At 43.3% G+C, this 13499-nt stretch overlaps 1 protein-coding gene across 5 annotated transcripts in view; it reads left to right on the top strand.

The window, feature by feature from the left end:
• Positions 1-13499, top strand: part of LOC134347830 (chloride intracellular channel protein 4) — an 81155-nt gene that overhangs the window by 32372 nt on the left and 35284 nt on the right. The window contains exon 1 of one of the 5 annotated variants that reach the window (XM_063050297.1): positions 12242-12297. The exons of the other annotated variants lie outside the window; for them this stretch is intronic. The gene's annotated coding sequence lies outside the window, so the exon portion shown is untranslated. Of the gene's footprint in view, positions 1-12241; positions 12298-13499 lie in introns of those variants that run through there. 5 annotated transcript variants of the gene reach the window in all.

Here is a 13499-nt window from a genome sequence, read left to right as displayed (position 1 = left end):
TTCCTGTCCTCTTTGATTCTATCCTTTTCCATGATAATTATAAAGGCCAGGGAGCGGTGGTCACTGTCCCCCAGATGCTCACCCACTGAGAGATCTGTGACCTGACCCGGTTCATTACCTAGTACTAGATCTGATATGGCATTTCCCCTGGTCAGCCTGTCCACATACTGTGACAGGAATCCATCCTGGACACACTTAACAAATTCTGCCCCATCTAAACCCTTGGAACTAATCAGGTGCCAATCAATATTAGGGAAGTTAAAGTCCCCCATGATAACAACCCTGTTATTTTTGCACCTTTCCAAAATCTGCCTCCCAATTTGCTCCTCTGTATCTCTGCTGCTACCAGGGGGCCTATAGAATACCCCCAGTAGAGTAACTGCTCCCTTCCTGTTCCTGACTTCCACCCATATTGACTCAAAAGAGGATCCTGCTACATTACCCACCCTTTCTGTAGCTGTAATAGTATCCCTGACCAGTAATGCCACCCCTCCTCCCCTTTTTCCACCCTCTCTATCCCTTTTAAAGCACTGAAATCCAGGAATATTGAGAATCCATTCCTGCCCTGGTGTCAGCCAAGTCTCTGTAATGGCCACTACATCATAATTCCATGTATGTATCCAAGCTCTCAGTTCATCACCTTTGTTCCTGATGCTTCTTGCGTTGAGGTACACACATTTCAGCCCTTCTACCTTACTGTCTTTACACCGTTTATTCTGCTTCTCTTTCCTCAAAGCCTCTCTGTATGTTAGATCTGGCTTTACTCCATGTACTTCTTTCACTGCTCTATCGCTCTGGGTCCCATCCCCCTCGCAAATTAGTTTAAACCCTCCCGAACCATGCTAGCAAACCTACCTGCAAGGATATTGCTCCCCCTCGAGTTCAGGTGCAACCCATCCAATCTGTACAGGTCCCACCCTCCCCAGAAGAGATCCCAATGATCCAAAAATCTAAAACCCTGCTCCCTGCACCAACTCCTCAGCCACGCATTCAACTGCCATCTCCTCCAATTCTTACCATCTCTGTCACGTAGCACTGGCAGCAATCCTGAGTATCCTTTGCCTTCTCTATGATCAGAGGGCCCTTGTGCAAGAACGACAATGAGATGCAGTCCTGTGTAAAAGACTAAGGCACATATATACAGCTAGCAGAGTGAGCTTGTAAATGTGGTGGGAGCAAAGGGTGTTGGGAATGGTGAGAGTGGAGCACCACCGGGGAGGAGTGGGACAGGTGGCAGAGAAGGAGAGTTGGCGACTGGGATAGTGCAAGTGCCACCTGTCCCACTGAGACACCAGGCAAGGTAATTTGATTCCAGACAATTGGTTTATTGATCATTACAAAATGTCTTTCTTGTGCTTTCTGCACCCTCCCCTCTCCCTTCCCCTTTTTCCCCAACCATGATTCTCCTCTCCCTGCCTACTTCCCTCTCTCGGTCCACAATAAAGACCCATATCAGAATCAGGACTATCATCATTCACACATGTCACGAAATGTGTGTTTTTTTTTGTGGCAGCAGTACAGTGCAATATATAAATTTACTACAGTACTCTGCAAAAGTCTTGGGCACCCTAGCTATGTATGGTGTGTCTAAGACTCTTGCACAGTATTGTAGTTCCAATCATTTGCCTGGGGTTTGCCCCATGTTCCTACTTTAATAGTTTACAAAAGATAGTGGGAAGCCATTCGGCCTCTATGGAGAGTTCTTGGGAGGTACACCAAGCTGAAGTCAGTTACGATTGGGAGGGCATTCGCTTGGTCCACCAGAAGCGTACTAATTTTTGCAGCTGGTGGAATCGCCGTCTAACAGCACCAGAGGCCCGGGTTTAATCCTGACCTTATGTTCTTTATGTGGATTTAGTGTACAGCTTTCCTCCGGGCGCTCCAGTTTCCTCCATAATGTAAATATGTGTGGATGGGTAGGTTAATCAGTCACTGTGAACTTCCCCTATTGAGTAGATGAGTGGTAGAATCTATCGGAAGTTTTACGTTTAGTTTATGTTAATCTAAGTTTATGTTAATTTAGCTGGCAGGGTGGAGATGCGTCTCTACCAAATGGGGGTGTAAGGCGCTCCTTCCCTTTGCTAGCCTGCAGGTCACCCTTGGGGCCTTGGGGAAGGTGTAGCACCCATTTGCCACCTCCCCCCCATCAGGGGCATGTGGATGAACAGCTGGTGGATGGTCGTATGAGCAGCTGGTGCATATCACAAGTCCTGGCGATGCGACCACTGATGCCAGGCAGACAGTCTCTGAAGAGTATCGTAATGACTGGGGTCACCCATCTTGTACAGACATTGCCCAGGAGAAGGCAATGGCAAACCACTTCTGAGGAAAAATTTGCCAAGAACAATCATGGTCACTGAAAGACCATGATCACCCGCATCATATGACATGGCATGGCATATAATGGACTAATGATGTTAATGTGTTGCTCCTCAGTGTATGTGGAGTAAGATAATTGACTCTAGTATGGACAAGGAATGAAAATTAAGTAGCTTTTTTAATCTATGTGAGGATTAGCCAGCCTGTGGTATAGTGGCACTAGACTTGGAGGCGAGTGGTCCTGTGTTAGAATTCGGCTGCTCCTTCCACCTGTAGAGGTTTGAGCGTTGTGCTCGCCACACGGCCTCATAAAAAAAACCCAGCAAATGCTGAAGAAATGACAAGGTTGCCACCCGATGTGCCATAAGGTATGGAAAGGAACAACAAACAAGATTAGAAGATGGCAATAGCAGAAGAACATTTAAAGAATGGCATTCATGTAGGATTAGTGTAAATAGGTAGTTAATGGTCAGCATGGACTTGTTTGCTCTAAGGGCCTGTTTCTGTGCTGTATGTCTATGACATTGTAATCAAATCTGCTTGTCAATCATGTATGACTGAATCAGCATAGAGCAGGGAGATTGAAAACTTGGCTGAGTGGTATAATACCTCTCAACCCCCAAAGTCAATAAGACCAAGAAACTGATTGTGGACTTCAGGAGAGGAAAACCAGAGGTTCATGACAATACTCATTGGCGGTTCAGAGGCGGAGTGAGTCAGTAATTTTAAATTCCTGGGTGTCGCTATCTCAGAGGACCTGTCTCGAACCCATCCTCTAAATATAATTGCCAAGAAAGCACAACAGCGCCTCGACTTCCTCAGGAGTCTGCAGAGGTTTGACATGTCATCGAAAACTTTGTCAAACTTCTATTGATGTGTGGTGGGAAGTGTGCTGACAGGCTGCATTATGGCTTGGTATGGGAACACCAATACCTTTGAGCAAATAATCCTATGAAGGGATAAAGCCCTCCCAACGATTGTGCACCTCTACATGAAACGTTGCTGTAGAAAAAGAGCATCCATCATCAAAGATCCTCACCACCCAGGCCATGCTCTTTTCTTGCTGTTGCCATCAGGTAGAAGGTACAGGTGCCTCACTAGGTTCAAGAACAGTTACTACCCCTCAGCCATCAGGCTCTTGAACAAAAGGGGATAACTACACTTATTTAAAGACTCTATTATATGTTTACAGTTACTGTTTTATAGATTTGCGAAGTATGCCTACAGAAAAAGAATCAGAGTTGTATGTGGTGACATCTCCCACCCCGCATCCTCACCACATTCTACAGAGGTTGTATTGAGAGCATCCTGAGCAGCTGCATCACTACCTGGTTCAGAAATTGCACCGTCTCGGATTGCAAGACCCTGCAGCGGATAGTGAGGTCAGCTGAGAAGATCACCGGGGTCTCTCTTCACGCCATTACAGACATTTACACCACACGCTACATCCGTAAAGCAAACAGCATTATGAAGGACCCCACGCACCCCTCATACAAACTCTTCTCCCTCCTGCCATCTGGCAAAAGGCACCGAAGTATTCGGGTTGTCATGACCAGACTATGTAACAGTTTCTTCCCCAAAGTCATCAGACTCCTCAATACCCGGAGCCTGGACTGACACCTCTATTTATTTATAATTATAAACCTACTGCCCTCTACTGTGCCTTTTGTCTTGTTTATTATTTATTGTAATGCCTGCACTGTTTTGTGCTCTTTATGCAGTCCTGGGTAGGTCTGTAGTCTAGTGTAGTTTTGTGTTGTTTTTTACATAGTTCAGTGTAGTTTTTGTGTTTTTTTTTACGTAGTTCAGTGTAGTTTTTGTATTGTTCATGTAGCACCATGGTCCAGAAAAACGTCTTGTTTTTACTGTGTACTGTACCAGCAGTTATGGTCGAAATGACGATAAAAAGTGACTTGAATTGATGTATGTACTCTGATAATAAATTTTACTTTGAATTTGTATGACCTAGAGATGCTGGCAAGAATAATATCTACAGCATTATAATGTCTATTTGCATTTGAATTCATATACTGTATGTGTAGCGCAACTAAGATGATTTGTGTGACATTTAACATTTTGGCTCCTTGGACTACATAACCCACAGGATGTTCAGGCTTGAGTGAGCTGCAGTCCTGTTGCAGCTTGTTTGTTCTGGGTGCTCCATCATTGTTCTGTCGTGTACAACATGAACCTTTCTTTGTTCCTGAAGCAGCACGATGCTTGCTTTTCCTTTGGAATAATGTAATGCTTACAGAGTGCGAATTATGATGACATGCCAGGGTGGGTTCAATGCACTGGTGACAGTAGTTCATTTGTAAGTGTGAGGACTGTGCGATGTGGCAGATCCCCCTGTGTTTTACACAGGACACTTCACCCGAGGGCTAAAAGTTTCCCATTAAAAGCTAGAAACCCCAAAGTCAAGATGACCGGTCTAACTTTCTAGAAATGCAAACTAGGAAGGACCCAAATAAGGTTGCTGCTTGTTCAGTAACTTGACCAATAGTTCAAAGTAAATTTATTATCGAAGTACATTTATGTGACCATATACAACAGTGAGGTTCATTTTCTTACAGGCATTCCACACAGTAGAAACACAGTAGAATCGATGAAAAACTATACACAAAGACTGACAAACAACCAATGTGCAAGAGAAGACAAGTTGTGCAAATACAAAGAAACAAATAATAATAATAAATAAGCCATAAATAATATTGTGAACAAGAGTTGTAGAGACCTTGAAAATGAATCCATAGGTTATGGAACCAGTTTGCTGTTGAGGTGAGTGAAGGTATCCACAGTGGTTCAGGAGCCTGATGGCTGAAGGTAATAACTGATCCTGAACCTGTGGTGTTGGGACCTCAGGATCCTGTGTCGCCTCTCCTTCATTATGCCGTGGTACTGTGATGCACTTGCGATAGTGGTGGCAAAGTTGTGCTAAACTAAATCTAGCAACATACATCAAAGTTGCTGGTGAACGCAGCAGGCCAAGCAGCATCTATAGGAAGAGGTGCAGTCGACGTTTCAGGCCGAGACCCTTCGTCAGAACTAACTGTTGTTTGCGTCTAAACTAAATCTAATCAGAATCAGGTTTATTATCACCGGCGTGTCATGAAATTTGTTAACTTAGCAGCAGCAGTCCAATGCAATACATAATATAGAAGAAAAATATATAAGTAAATCAATTACAGTATACGTATATTGAATAGACAAAAGGTGCAGGAGTAGGCCATTCGGCCCTTCGAGCCAGCACCGCCATTCACTGTGATCATGGCTGATCATCCACAATCAGTATCCAGTTCCTGCCTTATCCCCATAACCTTTGATTCCGCTATCTTTAAGAGCTCTATCCATCTCTTTTTTGAAAGCATCCAGAGACTTGGCCTCCACAGCCTTCTGGGGGAGAGCATTCCATATATCCACCACTCTCTGGGTGAAAAAGTTTTTCCTCAACTTCGTTCTAAATTGCCTACCCCTCATTCTAAAACTGTGGCCTCTGGTTCTGGACTCACCCATCAGCGGGAACATGCTTCCTGCCTCCAGTGTGTCCAATCCCTTAATAATCCGATATGTTTCAATAAGATCCCCTCTCAGCCTTCTAAATTCCAGAGTATACAAGCCCAGTCGCTCCAATCTTTCGAAATATGACAGTCCCACCATCCCGGGAATTAACCTCGTGAACCTACGCTGCACTCCATCAATAGCAAGAATATCCTTCCTCAAATTTGGAGACCAAAACTGCACACAGTACTCCAGGTGTGGTCTCACCAGGGCCCTGTACAGCTGCAGAAGGACCTCTTTGCTCTTATACTCAATTCCCCTTGTTATGAAGGCCAGCATGCCAATAGCTTTCTTCACTGCCTGCTGTACTTGCATGCTTGCTTTCAGTGACTGATGTACAAGAACACCTAGATCTCATTGTACTTCCCCTTTTCCTAACTTGACTTCATTTAGATAATAATCTGCCTTCCCGTTCTGACCACCAAAGTGGATAACCTCACATTTATCCACATTAAACTGCATCTGCCATGCATCTGCCCACTCACCCAGCCTGTCCAAGTCACCCTGCATTCTCATAACATCCTCCTCACATTTCACACTGCCACCCAGCTTTGTGTCATCGGCAAATTTGCTAATGTTACTTTTAATTTCCTCTTCTAAATCATTAATATATATTGTAAACAGCTGTGGTTCCAGCACTGAACCCTGCAGTACTGCACTGGTCACCGCCTGCCATTCTGAGAGGGACCCGTTAATCGCTACTCTTTGTTTTCTGTCAGCCAGCCAATTTTCAATCCATGTCAGTACTCTGCCCCCAATACCATGTGCCCTAAATAGATTAAAAATCATGCAAAGAACAGAAATAATATATATATTAAAATAGTGAGGTAATGTTCATGGGTTCAATGTCCATTCAGGGGAATCAGATGGCAAAAGGGAAGAAGCTGTTCCTGAATCGCTGAGTGTGTGCCTTCAGGCTTCTGTACTTCCTACCTGATGGTAACAGTGAGAAAAGGGCATGCTGTGGGTGCTGGGGGTCCTTAATATTGGCGCTGCCTTTCTGAGACACCGCTCCCTGAAGATGTCCTGGGTACTTTGTAGGCTAGTACCCAAGATGGAGCTGACTAAATTTACGACCCTCTGCAGCTTCTTTTGATCCTGTTCAGTAGCTCCCCTCCCCCCCAATCCAGACAGTGATGCAGCTTGTCAGAATGTTCTCCATGGTACATCTATAGAGGTTTTTTGATGTTTTTGTTGACATACCAAATTTCTTAAAACTCCTAATGAAGTTTTGTTGCTGTCTTGCCTCCTTTATAACTGCATCGATATGTTGGGACCAGGTTAGGTCCTCAGAGATCTTGACACCCAGGAACTTGAAACTGGTCACGCTCTCCACTTTTGATCCCTCTATGAGGATTGGTATGTGTTCCTTCGTCTTACCCTTCCTGAAGTCCACAATCAGCTCTTTCGTCTTACTGACGTTGAGTGCCAGGTTGTTGCTGTGACACCACTCCACTAGTTGGCATATCTCACTCCTATACTCCCTCTCGTCACCATCTGAGATTCTACCAACAATGGTTGTATCGTCAGCAAATTTATAGATGATATTCGAGATATGCCTAGCCACACAGTCATGGGTATAGAGAGAGTAGAGCAGTGGGCTAAACACACACCCCTGAAGTGCGCCAGTGTTGATTGTCAGTGAGGAGTATATGTTATCACCAATCTGCACAGATTACGGTCTTCCAGTTAGGAAGTCAAGAATCCAATTGCAGTGGGAGGTACTGAGGCCCAGGTTCTGTAACTTATCAATCAGGTTGTGGGAATGATGGTATTAAATGCTGAGCTACAGTTGATGAACAGTATCCTGACAGAGGCATTTATATTGTCCAGGTGGACTAAGGCCATATGAAAAGCCATTGAGATTGCGTCTACCATTGACCTATTGTAGCGATAGGCAAATTGCAATGGGTCCAGGTCCTTGCTGAGGCAGGAGTTCAGTCTAGTCATGACCAACCTCTCAAAGCATTTCATCACTGTAGATGTGAGTGCTACTGGGAGATAGTCATTAAGGCAGCTCACGTTATTCTTCTTGGGTACTAATGTTAGTGTAACCCTCAGGGGTAATGGAGTAAAATAATTGACTGGTACAGACAAGAATTTAGAGTTAAATAGCTTTTTAGGTTTATGCCTAGGAAAGGACAGGGCAGCATTTTGACATCTTGGGGTTCTGAGGGAGCAATTCGTGAATAATCATCTGATGATACCTAAAAACAGGAGCTTTTGCAGATGCCGGAAATTCATAGCTACAGGGTTTCCAGTCCTGTATTCTGTCCAATTTCGTCACGTCTTTCCTCTGATGTGCAGAGCAGAGCAGTAAGCGGTGTTGAAGCTACAGCCTAACTAACGTTGCATAATCCCGCCATTCTTAAATTTGCTACTGTAGCTAATAAGTCAAGTATCCATGTTCCTTTTTAATTGCTTTATCTCCTGGTCCTGCCACCTGTAAGGATAAATGGAAGTACACTTCAGCTGCTGCTCCACAGTCCTCCATGGAGTGATACAGCAGGGAAACAGGCCCCCAGGCTGAACCTCTCCCTGCTGAGAAAAGTTTTCGAACTGAGCCTGTTCCAGTCTGCATTTGGCTTCTGTTCCTCTTAACCTCTTCTGTCCATCTACCTGAATTGTCTTTAAAATGCTGTTATTGTACCTGTCTTAACCATTTCCTGTGGCAGATCGTTCTATATACATACTACCCGATGTGTGAAGAGCATGTCCCTCAGGTCCATTTTGAAATCTTTCCCCTCTCACCCTAAACCTATGCCCTCTAGCTCTTGATTCCCGTAAGACTGTGTGCATTCTCCCTATCGATGCCTTTCATTTAATACATCTCTATAAGATCACCCCTTGGCTTCCTACAGTCCAATGAATACATTTCTAGCCTGTCAACCTGCCTTGTAATTCAGGCCCTTGTGTCCTGGCAACTTTCTCGTAAACCTTCCTTGAACTCTTTCCAGCTTAATGACATTTTTTCTGCACCAGGGTAACCAAAACTGTAAGATATTCCAGGTGCAGCCTCATCTGTGTCTGGTAGTGCACCCCCTCTTCTCCCATTTGTTGTGTTGCACCTCCATAGTACATTTGGAGATTGAATTCTGTTGGCATCTTTCTCTCCTGCTCACTGGTCCAAAAGCTTGCCTACTTCCTTGAAGCACCTTGGGCTGATCCATTTCTCTCAGCCCCAGTCTGTTGCCTTCTCCCCATAACCCTTCATGCCCTTACTAATCAAGAATCTATCCACCTTTGCCTTAAATATATTCAGTGACTTAGCCTCCATAGCTGTCTGTGACAATGAATTTCCTAGATTCACCACTCTCAGGATAAAGAAATTCCTCCTCATCTCAGTTCTAAATTGATGCCCCTCTGGTCATAGACTCCCCCACCATAGGAAACATCTACATTTATCAAGAGATTTCAACATTTAATAGGTTTCTATGAAATCCACCCCCCCCCCATTCTTCTGAATTCCAGTGAGTACAGGCCCAGAGCCATCAATTACTGTTCATACGGTAACCCTTTCATTCCCAGAATCATTCTCATGAACCTCCTCAGAATCATTCTCATGAACCTCCTCAGAACCCTCTCCAATGTCAGCACATCTTTCTTATTAGGGGCCAAAAACTGTTGACAATACCTCCACGAGACCTTACCAGTGCCTTATAAAGCCTCAGCATTACATCCTTGCTTTTAAATTCTAGTCTTGCCGAAATGAATGTTAACATCGCATTTGTCTTCCTCACCAGTGACTCAAGCCTGCACATTAAACTTTACAATGCAGAACATTTGTTGTAGGATGAAGGATGAAATGAAATCAAAAAGACTTCCATTAATTCTAAGATGAAAATATTCCTTCACTTTTATGTTTTGTTTTATGCTTAACTTGTTCCCACAAAAAAACTTCGCAATTCTAGTTACTAAAATTTTCTGAGAAAGAAAAACACCCAACAGTTAAAAGTGGAAGAAGGGCATTATTCAGAAAATCATTATTTCACCAGCTAGTTATGTTAACAACATGGCTGTTAAACTTCTGAATACAAAGCATATAATAGCAGTTTCTCATGTTTTTAACCTACACCGTGAGGCTTAAAGTCAGAAACAATCATTGCTCTCATCGTGTGTGTGTGGGAAGAGAGCTTGATAGACATTTAGTTTTGGAGGCATGAAAGAGAAATACAGAATGAGGCACTTTAATTGAGATAAATGAGGCTGGCAGTAAATCACAAGTTCTTCAAAGACATTTTCTTACACAGAAGGAAAAGAGCATGAATATATTCATATTGAAATATTTTTGAACCTGGTTGTTGGAAATCATATTGACAACTTGTGTTTGTTCATTGTTTTGTTTGACCTTTGGATTTTTTTGTTTCAAACCAATTGCATTTTTCATTGTGTGAGAGAATGCCTTGTAGATACACTCAGTGGCCACTTTATTAGGTACCTCCTGAACCTATTAAAGTGGCCATGGAGTGTGCAGTATTGTTCAAAAGTCTTAGGCCTATAATATGACCTGTGTGTGTGTGTGTGTGTGTGTGTGTACACACACATACACAGTTTTAGATGATACAGCCTCCGCAGATCCCTGATCTCAACATTATTGAAGCTGTCTGGGATTACCTGGAAAGTCACAAGCAAGTAATTCAGCCAAAGTCTGAAGAAGAACTGTGGCAAGTTCTACCAGCCGATTTTCTTATAAAACTGCATGACCGTGTACCTAAGACAATTGATGCAGTTTTAAAGGCAAACGTTGGTCACACGAAATATTAATTTGATTTAGTTTTTTAATGTTTACTGCTCTTTATAATAATTTTTTGATACTTAGAAACTTCTTATTTCATTATTTTGAAAGCATCTTTGCTTTACAGATTTTTTTTCTTTACAAGTGCCTGAGACTTTTGTGCAGTACTGTATATCCATTGCCTTCTGCTGCTGTAGCCCATCCACTTCAAGTTTCGATGTGTAGGGTGTTCAGAGATGCTCTTCTGCACACCACTGTTGACGGTTACTTGAGTTACTGTTAGCTTGAACCAGTCTGGCCATTCTCCTTTGACCTCTCTCATTGACAAGGTGTTTTTGCCCACATAACTGCCAGTCACCGGATGCTTTTTTTCCACACCATTCTCTATAAACTCTAGAGGCTGTTCTGCATGAAAATACCAGGAGATTGGTAGTTTCTGAGATATTCAGACCACCCCATCTGGCACCAAAAAAAATCATTCCAAGGTCAAAGTTACTTAGATCACATTTCTTTCCCATTCTGATGTTTGGTTTCAACAACAATTGAACCTCTTGACCATGTCTACAAGCTTTTACGCAGGAAGCATGTTCCCGCTGGTGGGTGAGTCCAGAACCAGAGGCCACAGTTTAAGAATAAGGGGTAGGCCATTTGGAACGGAGTTGAGGAAAAACTTTTTCACCCAGAGAGTGGTGGATATATGGAATGCTCTGCCCCAGAAGGCTGTGGAGGCCAAGTCTGTGAATACTTACAAGAAAGAGATGGATAGAGCTCTTAAAGATAGCGGAATCAAAGGTTATGGGGATAAGGCAGGAACTGGATACTGATTGTGGATGATCAGCTATGATCACAGTGAATGGCGGTGCTGGTTCAAAGGGCCGAATGACCTACTCCTGCACCTATTGTCTATTGAGTTGCTGCTGCATGATTCATTAGAGTCATAGAAAAGTATGGCACAGAACAGGGCCTTCTGCCCATTCAGTCTGTGTAAAGCCATTTAAGCTGCCCAGTCCCATTCGCCTACACCTGGACCATAGCTGTCCCATCTCCCATCCATGCACCTATCCAAACTTTTCTTAAATGTTGCAATTGGGCTTGCATAAGCCATCTGCACTGGCATCTCAACTGATTAGATATTTGTATTAACGAGCAGGTGTACCTAATAAACTATGTGTTAATTAACTAAGTAATAGAAAGCATACACTCATACCATGCTTCACTTCATGGTGTTAGTGCATGCTAATTGTTTAATCATGCATAAAATAATGGGAGCTAGATAGCTTCTTTTCCCTTTGACACTGGGGATCGAAAGCCAGGAAGTATAGATTTAAAATGAGCGGTACATATAAATACTGGCTTGGGAGCAGCAGGAGGAGAGCATTCAGCCTCTTGAGCTTGTCATCAATAAGATTATGGTTAATCAGACTGTAACCTCAGTTCTGCATTGTTGGCTACACTCAGTAACCTTTCACTTCCTTGCCTCTCAATTGTGTATTTAAAATATCCCAAGAATCTGCTTACTCTGTCTTTTGAGTTCCAAAGGCTCTCAATCTTTGAAAGAGTTGGTTTTACAATATCTCAGTCATAGATGCGTGACTCCTTATCTTATAACAAGTGTTCCCTTATTCCAGATTCACAGTAGGAGTTATTCTCTCCACACTCGTCCTGTCAAGACTCTTCCGAATCAGGTTTAGTATCACTGACATATGGCGTGAAATTTAATTTTGTTGCAGCAGCAGTACGGTGTAGTACATAAAAATATTCTAAATTGCAATAAGTATATGCATATAAAAACATTAAATTAAGGAATGCAAAAAAAAAAGCAAAAATAATGACGTAGCCTTCAAGGGTTGGTTCATTGTCAGTTGAGAAATTTGATGGTAGCAATGAGGAGGACACATCCTGGTGATGAGGGGTGGGAGGAGGTGTCAAGTTTAATGACGGATGTTGTCTCTTTGAGGTATCACCTTTTGATGATGTCTTTCTTGCACCCTTCTAAACTTCAGTGGATGCAAGGAGGGGAAAAAGAACAAACTGCTGGAGGAACTTAGTAGGTCAGGCAGGACCTGTAGAGGGAAATGGAAATGGGCGGCACGATAGCGTATTTGCTAGCTTAATACTCTTCAGTGCCAGCTGTAAGTTTGGTGTTCAGTCCCTCTGCTGTCTGTAAGGAGTTTGTACATTCTCCCCATGACTGTGGGTTTCCTCCGGGTGCTCCCGTTTCCTACCACATTCCAAAGGGGTTAGGATTAGTAAGTTGTGAGCGTGCTATGATGGTCGTTGATGCAAACATCACGTTTCGCTGTATGTTTCAATGTAGATGTGATAGATAATGAAGTTGATCTCAGGTCTGGCGGCACTGTGGAGGAAACTGGACAGTCAATGTTTCAAGTTGAGACCATTTATCCATTTGGTCTTTTTTTGGTCCGGATTCCAGCATCTGCAGACTCTTGGTTCTCTAGTGCAGGGGTTCCCAACCTGGGGCCCATGGACCTCTTGCTTAATGGCATTGGTCCATGGCATGAAAGAAGTTGGGAGCCCCTGTTCTGGTGGATGTAAGGCTTACCTGTCCAACCCTTCCTCAAAAGCAAACTGCTATTCCGTGTATTAATCTAGTAAATTTTCTCAGTGTTTTCACATCCTTCCTTACATAAGGAGGTCAATACCATACACAACTACAGACGTGGCTCATAGACATAAGACCATAGACATAGGAGCAGAATTAGGCCATTCAGCCCATCAAGCCTGCTCATCATTCCATCATGGCTGATTTATTATCCCTCTCAACCCCTTTTTTCCCCATAACATTTGATGCCCTTACTAAACAAGAGCCTATCCATCTCCACTTTAAAGATACCCGATGACTTGGCTTCCTCCCCCCGTCAGTGGT

This window comes from Mobula hypostoma, chromosome 6, assembly GCF_963921235.1.
Source record: "Mobula hypostoma chromosome 6, sMobHyp1.1, whole genome shotgun sequence".
Taxonomy (NCBI): Eukaryota; Metazoa; Chordata; class Chondrichthyes; order Myliobatiformes; family Myliobatidae; genus Mobula; species Mobula hypostoma.
The sequence above is the reverse complement of the archived record's forward strand: the minus strand, read 5'-3'. Positions and strand labels throughout refer to the sequence as shown.